Below are 10,639 nucleotides of genomic sequence, written 5' to 3'. Positions count from 1 at the left end.
AAAGTGTAAAAAGTAAAAAAAAGTTAAAAATGTTTTACAAAAGTGTAAAAAGAAGTGGTTCTTTTCCTATAAGTCATTTATTATAGGAAAAAAATGAAAACGTTAAAAAAAAAGTACACATATTTGGTATCACCGTGTTCGTAACGACCCAAACTACGAAACTATAATGTTGTTTTTCCCGCACGGTGAACGCCACAAACAAAATAAATGATAAACTATGCCAGCATCGCTATTTTTTGGTCACCACCCCTCCCAAGATATAGAATAAAAAGTGATCAAAAAGTCGCATGTACCCCAAAATAATACCAATAAAAACTACAACCCGTCCCACAAAAAACAAGCCCTTACACAGCTTTTTTGACTAAAAAAATGATGGCTCTCAGAATATGGTGACACAGAAAATAAATTATTTTATAGAAAAGTTATTTTATTGTGCAAACGCTGCAAAACATAAAAAAAACTATATCCATATGGTATCGCCGTAATCGTACCGACCCGCAGAATAAAATGTAATTTATTTCCCTTGGTGAACGCCGTAAGAAATAAAGAATTTAAAACGCCAAAAATGGCTGTTTTTTTGGTCACCTTAGATCTAAAAAAAAAAATCATGAAAAGTGATCAAGAAATTTTATGCACCATAAAATCGTACCAATAAAAACTGCAGCTCGACCCGCCAAAAATAAGCCTCCTGAACACTGAATCGACTAAAGGGGGGGGGGGGAGCTGACCTGACACTCCGGGTCTGGACAGGAATTCACGAGGCCATGATGATTTTATATTCCTCGGTCGTTTGGAAACGAATCCATTCACGCCATGTTTTTAGGAAGGAGGCATGAGTCCCCTTCATTGATGCCGTGAGGTCCTCCATTCTCATGATTTCCTGGATCTTGCTGAACCACATGCCCACCGTCGGCGGACAGGACTGTCTCCACAGTGCAGGAACACATGCCCTAGCCGCGTTTACCAGGTGTCTAACTACCGAACGTCTATACACTGGCAGTGGGACCTCACACAGATGAAGCAGGAAAAGGCCGGGGGATTTCGGCAGAGGGTAATCCATAAACTTTGAGGAAATGCGCCACACCTCGGACCAGAACCCAGTCAGGAGTGGGCAGTCCCAGAAAATATGCAGGATCGTACCCACATGGTCCCCACATCTCCAGCATAATGGCGAAACCGCCGGGATCATAGCATGCAATCTGGAAGGCACCCTGTACCAACGGGACAATATCTTAAACCCTGCCTCTTGGAATCTACTGGCCATGGAGGACTTATGTGTCATGGTGAACATACGGTCTTGTTGTTCGGTTGTAAATGTTTCGCCCAGATCCCTCTCCCAGCTGAGCAAATACGGAGGTGGCGGCAGGTTGGTGGGCGAGTTCAAGATAAAGCATGTCGGATCGTGCCTGTGCCTGTGAACAAGAGTTCAAACGCGGAGCAGTCCCGCAATTGCTCTCCAGGATTTTCTAGGGACGTTAGGAAATGTCGCAACTGGTTAACCTGCCATGTCGAGAAGGGGACAGGGTCCGCCAGGGCTTGAATTTGATCGCTGTTCATCCACCTCCCCTCCTGCTGAAATTGTCGGGCCTGCCCCTTACCTGCCCGCAACCATACTTGGAATGGACCGCTATCCAGTCCCAGTGGAAAGGCAGGGTTGCCCAAGATCGGGAATAGCGGGGAGGGGGACGGCGAGATCTCTTCCCGAGTAAACACCCGCGCTGCGACTGCCAGAGTGGGGCCGATTGTCGGGTGTAACCGCGCGACCCTGGGAACATGTCTGCCCAACCACGGCATAGCCTGCAATGAGATAGACATGAACGCCTGTTCCATGGACACCCATTCTTTCATCCCGCCGTGCTGAAACCAGTCTAAGATTCGTGTCAAGTGGGAGGCGTGATGATAGGAGACAAAGTCCGGAAGACCAATGCCCCCCTCCCCCTTTACACGAAAGAGCAAAGATCGGGCGATACGTGCTGGTTTCCCTGCCCATATGAATTTGTGCATCAGGGAAAGCAGAGACTGAAAGAACGGGCGTGGGATATGGATCGGTAGGGCCTGTAGGAGATACAGAATCCGTGGCAAGATGTTCATTTTAAAAATCGCACACCTACCAAACCAGGTAAAAGTGCCCGACGTCCAAGAGTCCAGGTCCGCCTTTATACGTTGAAGAAGCAAAGGGAAGTTCACCGCATAAAGTCGAGAAAGATGCCCGGGAAGTCGGACTCCCAGGTATTTTAGCGAATCTCTTGCCCACTTGAAGGAAAAGGACTCCGACAGTTCAGTGACCAGAGCCTGTGATAACGAGATATTAAGGGCCTCTGACTTCTGGTAGTTTATTTTAAAGTTGGATAATCTCGAGTATCTACCCAGCTCCGCCATCAGGTTAGGCAAGGAAATTCTAGGGGCTGTGAGGAAGAACAGCAGGTCATCCGCGTAAGCGGCAACCTTATGTTGTCTGCCTCCCAAGTCCACTCCTGTAATGTCCGAGTTGGAGCGGATGTGACACAGCAAGGGCTCCAGGCATAAAATAAAAATTAGTGGTGAGAGCGGGCAGCCTTGGCGTGTGCCGTTAGTAATCGTAAAGGAGGATGAGAGTTGCCCATTGACCTTGACCTGTGCTGACGGGGAGGAGTAGAGACCAGAGATCCATGACATCATATGAGTCCCTATTCCTATATGTCGAAGGGTGGCCAACATAAAGTCCCAACTGACCCTGTCGAAGGCCTTTTCCGCGTCCGTTGACAAAAAACAAGTGGGGAGTGACGTGACCGCCGCTTGGTACATTAAATTAATTGCCCGTGTGGTGTTATCTCTCGCTTCCCGTAAGGGCATAAAACCCACTTGATCAGTATGTATCACGGTTTGAAGGAGCGGAGACAACCGATATGCCAGAATCTTTGCAAAGAGTTTCAAGTCTACGTCCAGCAGAGAAATAGGACGATAACTCTGGCATAGGGATGGGTCCTTCCCTTCCTTGGGTATGACCGTAATGTGAGCCCTCAGCGTGTCCCTGGGAATGGAACCCCCTTCGGTGAGTGAATTAAAGGCCCGGATGAAGTGGGGTGCGAGCACTTCTGAATAGGTTTTATAGTACGGCAGAGACAGGCCATCCGGTCCCGGGGCCTTCCCTGTAGGGGAGTCCTTCAGTGCCCATGACCACTCTTCTGGGGAGATGGGGGCCTCTAAGGCCGCAAGATCATCAAGTGGGATGGATTTCATCCCAGAGGATCGAAGGTACTCCTTGATCCTCTCTAGGTGGCTGCCGCCGTCCTGTGTGGAGGGTGCCTTTGGGAGATTGTAGAGAGAGTGGTAATAGGCACGGAAGGTCTCAGAGATGTCGTGTGGAAGTTGAAGTATTTTATTATGAGTACCTATGATGTGTGGGACGTATGTACGCGATCTGGTTTTCCGGAGGGCGCGGGCCAATGTCCTACTGGGTTTATTACTGAATTCATAAAAGTGTCTTCTACATTTGACTAGGGTGGCCTTTGCCTTGGCCAGACAGAGTGAGCGTACCTGCTCCCTCAATTGCCCCAATTCTGCCCCTAATAACCGGTTCTGTGATACTTTATGGGACTGTTCCAGTCGGTGGATGCGTGACAGTAGGTCTCTGAGATGTGCCGTTCGCTCCTTTTTGAGTTTGGCTCCCAGTCGTATAAGGGAAACGCGCACCACACATTTATGTGCCTCCCATATACAGAATGGGTCCATCCCTGGTGTGTTATTTCTATCAAAGTATTCCACCAAGTCACGGCGTACTTCAGAGACCACTGACGTATCCTGTAGGAGCGACTCATTCAGTCGCCACTGCCAGGAGGGAGGATGGGCCAATGGGCGCGCTAGGGTGATGGTAATAAGGGCATGGTCAGATAACGTTATGTCGTCTATTGTGGCTGATGTAAGGCTAGGGAGATGTGCGTGACGCAGGAAAAAATAGTCCAACCTGAAATAGGTGTTGTGAGGCGCCGAGTAGTATGTGTAGTCTTTGACTGAAGGATGCATAACTCGCCACGTGTCAACAAGTTGATGGTCGTGCAGCAATCACGGTATACGACGATGTGCTGCCCTGGGTAGGGAGGAGTGCCCACGTGATGTGTCTAAAATGGGGTCTAGGGTGACATTTAAATCCCCCCCCATGACTAGGGTACCTTCCAGAAAGCCATCCAGAACCCTCAAAACTCTGTCCAGGTAGGCCACCTGACCAGAGTTAGGGAGATAGTATGAGGCCAGTGTGTACAGTGCATTATCCAACTTACCCTTTACGAAGAGGTACCGTCCCGCTTCATCTGCGCAGGTGTCCACGTGTTCCCAGTGTAAGGAACGAGAGACCAGAATGGAGACTCCCTTGGTCTTGGAGTCGGGGGACGCACTATGATACCCTGCGGGGTAGTTGGTGTCCGTAAGTTTCGGGATGCTATCTGCCCGGAAGTGAGTTTCTTGCAGGAAGGCCACGTGTGCTTTTCGTTTCCACAGGAGACGGAGAATGGAGGACCTCTTTTCCGGAACATTCAGACCCTGTGCGTTTAGGGAGACAACAGTAATGTCAGTCATGGCAGCGTAAATTTCAGGGGTGGACAGAGGGGGAAGGGGAGAGAAAGACGAGGATGAAGCAGAGGGAAAAAAGAAGAACGAATATATTCAGATCAAGCTCTCTAAATTCGGAGTGCAATACCTCTCCACTACTCAACGCGAGCTGTGCCGCCCGCAGGAAACCTTCAAACACGACACAGCTACACGGAACCCTATGAGGGAACAAGGAAAGACCGGAGTGCAAAGACAGCGCAACAACAGTTAAACTGTCAACTAGAAAATTCAAGTAACCAAAGTGCTTGAGAGCCCCGGACTCACCCTATTAACAGTTAACATTTCTAGTGTTCACCTTCCCCTCCGTGATAACCCAGGTTAGGCAAATGAAACAGTTAAAGCAGGTGAACGAGATAAAACCTCCCCCGACAGGTGTGGACCTGCCCGCCCCCTCAACCCACAATGATACAACCAGCTATATGGCAGTTCCAGCAATGTGTTCCTGACAGTCCTCCAGGAACCCTATGGGAAAAGAGAGAAGGAAAATGCAAAATGCAGAGCAGGAAAATGTCTACAATACAGGAGTCTGTGGACATTCAGTCCCTCCGCGGCGATCGTCGTCCAGGGGGATGGAGATCATCTGGCCCCGACCCTCGGTTTCTGCGTGGAGGTCGACGTTCCATGGCACGGAGATTGGATGGCTCTGCTCCAGGTCGGATTGGCTGACGAGACCCGAAATCCGGGTATGGGCCTCCTCTGGGAGCAAATGGCGTAGGCGGTTCGGTCCAGTCTGGTAACCGCACCGGCGTGGTCTCCAAGAATCGGAATGCTTCCTCCAGGTCGTCAGGAGAGCGGACAGCAAAAGACATTCCCTGCTTGCGAAGGATGATGTGGAAAGGGTGTGTCCACCTATATGTTGCGCCTGCTGCCCTTGTTGCTTCCAATAACGGGCAGACCGTTCTGCGCATGGAGAGTGTCAATCTGGATACATCTGGCAGGACGGTGATATCGGTGCCATTGTATGGGACAGCCCCTTTTTCCCAGGCTCTGCGGGCAATCTCCTCTTTTTGCTTGTAGAAATGAACTCTACAGATAACATCCCTGGGTCTATTGCCGTCTCCATTCCTGGGACCTGCCAGCCTGTGAACTCTGTCCATCTCTATGGGCATATCTCGTGGACGCTCCAAGAGCTTGTTGAAAATGTGGGTCACAGCGTCGTAAAGTCCATCGGGGGGTACAGACTCGGGCAAACCCCTCAGTTTCAAGTTGTTCCGCCTTCCCCTGTTCTCGACATCATCTAAGTGTAGAGAGAGGTCTCGGAGCTGCGTAGCTTGGGTAGCCAAGGACTGGGAGAGGACCGATATGTCCAGGTAGTCGACGGTGTGCTGGCGTTCTAGGGTGTCCACTCTCACGGCTAGGGCACGTACCTCCTGGGTGACCTCGCCTATGGCCGTGTCGTGTTTCTCCTCCAGTCGTGCGAGGCGGAGGTCTAAATCCGTTTTAGTGGGCAGTACCTTGACCATCTCCCAAAGTTCTGCCAATGTCCGTTCCATGGAGAGCGGGGGGCCCGAGGACAGGCCTGTGTGTTGGTCTCCTGTTTGCCCTGGTGAGGTGGGGGAGAGGGTCTCCCGGAAGATGACCGGTAACCCCTGGCTCTGCTGACTGCTTGGCCCGGGTGGGGGCCGCTGGGCCAGTGGTGGTAGTGGTGTCTCAAGTGTCCCGCCTGTGGGTGCCATGTCAGGGGGCCCGGGTCTGGTAACGGGCTGGTGGTGGCTATACAGGGGGGGTGAGGTCTCTGTCTGGGCCAGTGGAGGGGGCCCTGTGCTTTCTGCCCCACACTGACCTCTGTCTGCCGGCTGCATCTCTCCTTCAGGCCCTGCGGTGTCGGCGCCGGGCTGTAGCTGGTCGGCGTGAGAGGAAGGCGGGGTGTGCCCCTGCTGCAACCCGGAAGGCTGGCTGCGGCCTGTTGGAGGGGACGAGGAGGCCCGTTGCGGGGTGTTTTCCAGCGCGGATCGGAGGAACCGGGCGATATTGGAGGTGCCCGAGGTGTCCGGGAGGTTCCGACGGTGCTTCCCCCTGGTCATATTCAGTCTTGCGGCTGTTTAGTGAGCCCTGTCGGGCGATATTCGGCGGGGTGAGTCCGGAGCTTCAGCTGCACGCGTCCTCACACCGCCATGCCTAAGCCACGCCCCCATTATATGATACTTTAAATGGTGTTAATAGAAACTACAACTCCTCCCGCAAACAATAAGCCCTCACACCGCTCTATTGTCGGAATAATTAAAAAAGTTATGGCTCTTGGAAGGCGGGGGGTGAAAAACTAAAATGAAAAAGCAAAAAAGGATCAGTCCTGAAAAGGTTTATTAATTTCTAATAAAAATCCAATTATGACCACATATAGGGTATTGTCATACTCGGGATAAATTGCTCTACAAATCTTGGGCGTATTTTTCTCTTTTATCCCTTGTGAAAATTAAAAAACGCAACATTTTAGTGGACAAAAATGTTGATATTCATTTGCACGGCCTAATTCCACTAAGTTCTACAAAAAACCTGTGGGATCAAAATGGTAACTATACCCCTAGAAAAATTTCTTGAGGGGTGTAGTTTCCGAAATGGGATAAGAAAGGTACAATGCACACCAAAAAGTCGTTATCCAAAGATGGATTTTTAATATTCCTAATTATGCCAGTTTAAGTGTGACGTTTCGGTCATCTCTGACCTTCATCAGGCACTATAGAAATAATAAATCAATAAATCAAAATATATAAGACTGGAAACATAACGTAGTGTCTATAGGTACATACGAGATAGAATATCACTAATAGGTGGTATATACAGATCATATAGTCACTAAATAAATATCAGAAACATATATACAAATATTTACAATAATCGGTAAGGTATAACCGATCTAGAACTATACAAATAAGAGATGGATACAATATTTATATTATTAATGAATACAGAAATCTATAGAGTAGTATAACGAGAAGCAAGAGAAGACCACAATCTGAGGGTACATAGTATTTGTTCATAGTACATGTCCTTAAAGAGGCTCTGTCACCACATTATAAGTGCCCTATATCCTATATAAGGAGATCGGCGCTGTAATGTAGGTGACAGTAATGCTTTTTATTTAGAAAAACGATCTATTTTAAACTACTTTATGAGCGATTTTTAGCTTTATGCTAATGAGTTTCTTAATGTCCAAGTGGGCGTGTTTTACTTTAGACCAAGTGGGCGTTGTACAGAGGATTGAATGACGCTGACCAATCAGCATCATGCACTCCTCTCCATTCATTTACACTGCACTAGCGATATAGTGATTTCTACAGTGTCCTGATAACGGATATACATCACTACCAGCCTGGTCGTGATGTTTATTCAGAATCCTAACACTTCTGAATCTTTTCTGTGAGATTCCAGCAAGGCAAGCGTAATCTCGCGAGATTACGATGTAACCTGTCATTTCAAATGAGATTACGCTTGCCTTGCTGGAATCTCACAGAAAAAATTCAGAAGTGTTAGGATTCTGAATAAACATCACGTCCAGGCTGGTAGTGATTTATATTCATTATCAGGACACTACAGTAATGTTAGTGTTTGTGTATGAAGCTGCACATAGCGATATAACTATATCGCTAGTGCAGTGTAAATGAATGGAGAGAAGTGCATGACGCTGATTGGTCCGTGTCATACACTTCTCTGTACAACGCCCACTTGGTGTAATGTAAAAACACGCCCACTTGGGCATTAAGAAATGAATTGGCATAAAGCTAAAAATCGCTCATAAAGTGGTTTAAAATAGATCGTTTTTCGAAAATAAAAAGCACTGATGTCACCTACATTACAGCGCCGATCTTCTTATATAGGAGATAGGGCACTTATAATGTGGTGACAGAGTCCCTTTAAATGCACACATGAGATAATGATGATGATTCCTACTGTTAAACGGTATTGACTGATTTTATTAATCAAGTAAAAAATGTTACATAATGAAATAGGAAATACTGGAAATGGCGCTCTCATGTTGTCATACTGATAAGTACATCTAGGCTCACTATGTATGAGTAATAATAGACGTGTCCTGTTCCCTGTCATATTTTTATCAAAATGATAGCTGTATGTGAAAGACATCTGATTTCATATAATGCAATATAGTGTAGTATGGAGGAGGGAGGTATAGTAAGTATAACAGGATGAAATAGTAATGCAAGTCAACAGTAATGCAAGTAATCGCTTCCAAAATGGGGTCACTTTTGGGGGGTTTCCACTGTTTTGGTCCCTCCGGGGCGTTGCAAACCCGACATGGCACTGAAATCCAATCCAGCAAAATCTGCGCTCCAAAATCCAAAAGGCGCTCCTTCCCTTCTGAGCTCTGCTGTGGGTCCAAACATCAGTTTATTACCACATATGGGGTATTGCCGTATTCGCGAGAAATTGCTTTACAAATGTTGGGGTGCTTTTTCTCCTTTATTCCTTGTAAAAATCAAAAAAAATCTATGTTTTAGCAGAAAAAAAAGGTGATTTTCATCTTCAGACGAATTCCACTAAATTCTGCAAAAGAACTGTGGGGTCAGAATGCTCACTATACCCCTAGAAAAACGCCTTGAGGGGTGTAGTGTCCAAAATGGGGGGTTTTGACTGTTTAGACACCACAAGACCACTTCAAACCTGACATGGTGCCTAAAATATATTCCTAAAAAAGGAGGCCCCAAAATACACTAGGTGCTCCTTTGCTTCTGAGGCGTGTGTTTCAGTCCATTAGCGCAGTGGCATAATGGCTAATACGGGGACCGCGGCTTGAGGGGGCCTGTGACGCCAGCCGACATGCCCCCCCATATGCCCGGTGGCGCTGCTAGCATTCGTTATGGGGCCCCTGCCGACAAGCCTCCAAGTATGGGCCGGGCGACACAGGCCCTCTCATGCATGTATGTGTCGCTAGCACCGGAGGGGGCCCCGGTGCTAGCGACAGCCAAATACATGCACTAGCGCTGAATGGCCGGGCATGTTCTGGGCCTGACCATTCAGTGCCTTACAATGACGCTGATTGGCTAGCGGCGCGATGACGTCATTGCGCCGCTTCCATGCTTGAAAGGCCCTGATTGACGGGGCAAGTAATTCTGCCCTGCCAATCAGCGTCATTGGACGACGCTCACTCAGCTCCTGCAGACTTGCTCAGAAGAGAGCAGATCTGCATCACCAGCGAACAGGAACGGGATCATGTGAGTATGTAAAGTTTTTTTTCTCTCATAAAACTGTTAATGGCATTATCTATAGTGGGGGCTCTATCTACAGGGGGGTCGTCTATATCTGGGCCACTACACCGTGTTCCAAATTATTATGCACATTGGATTTAAGTGTCATAAACATTTAATTATTCGTTTTTCAATGAAACTCATGGATGGTATTGTGTCTAAGGGTATGTTCACACGCTGAGAGGCAGTTACGTGTGAAAAGACAGACTGTTAACAGCTGCCTCGTTTCACACGTAAATGCTCCTCCTCGTAATTTACGAGGCCTCTGAGACGCTCGTAAACCTTGAGCCATGCTTCATTGATTTCAATGAAGAACGGCTCAAATTACGTGGCAAAGAAGTGCCCTGCACTTCTTTGCCGAGGCAGTAAATTTACGAGTCGTCGTTTGACAGCTGTCAAACGACGACGCGTAAATAACAGGTCGTCTGCACAGTACGTCGGCAAACCCATTCAAATGAATGGGCAGATGTTTGCCGACGTATTGTAGCCATATTTTCAGCCGCAAAACGAGGCATAATACGCCTCGTATACGTCTGAAATTTGGCCGTGTGAACATACCCTTAGGGCTCTTTGGATCATTGTAATCAATCTTAGACACCTGTGATAATTAGTTTGCCAGGTGTGCCCTATCAAAGGAAAACTACTTAAAAGAGGACGTTCCACATTATTAAGCAGGCCACAGGTTTCAAGCAATATGGGAAAGAAAAAGGATCTCTCTGCTGCCGAAAAGCGTGAAATAGTGAAAACATTGGATTTTTGAAGAAAACTTAAGCGTGCTCATTGTACTGTGAAAAGATTTGTGGCTGATTCAGAGCACAGACGGGTTCGTTCAGATAAAGGCATAATGAGGAAGG

This window comes from Rhinoderma darwinii, chromosome 1 (assembly GCF_050947455.1).
Source record: "Rhinoderma darwinii isolate aRhiDar2 chromosome 1, aRhiDar2.hap1, whole genome shotgun sequence".
NCBI lineage: Eukaryota > Metazoa > Chordata > Amphibia > Anura > Rhinodermatidae > Rhinoderma > Rhinoderma darwinii.
The sequence above is the reverse complement of the archived record's forward strand: the minus strand, read 5'-3'. Positions refer to the sequence as shown.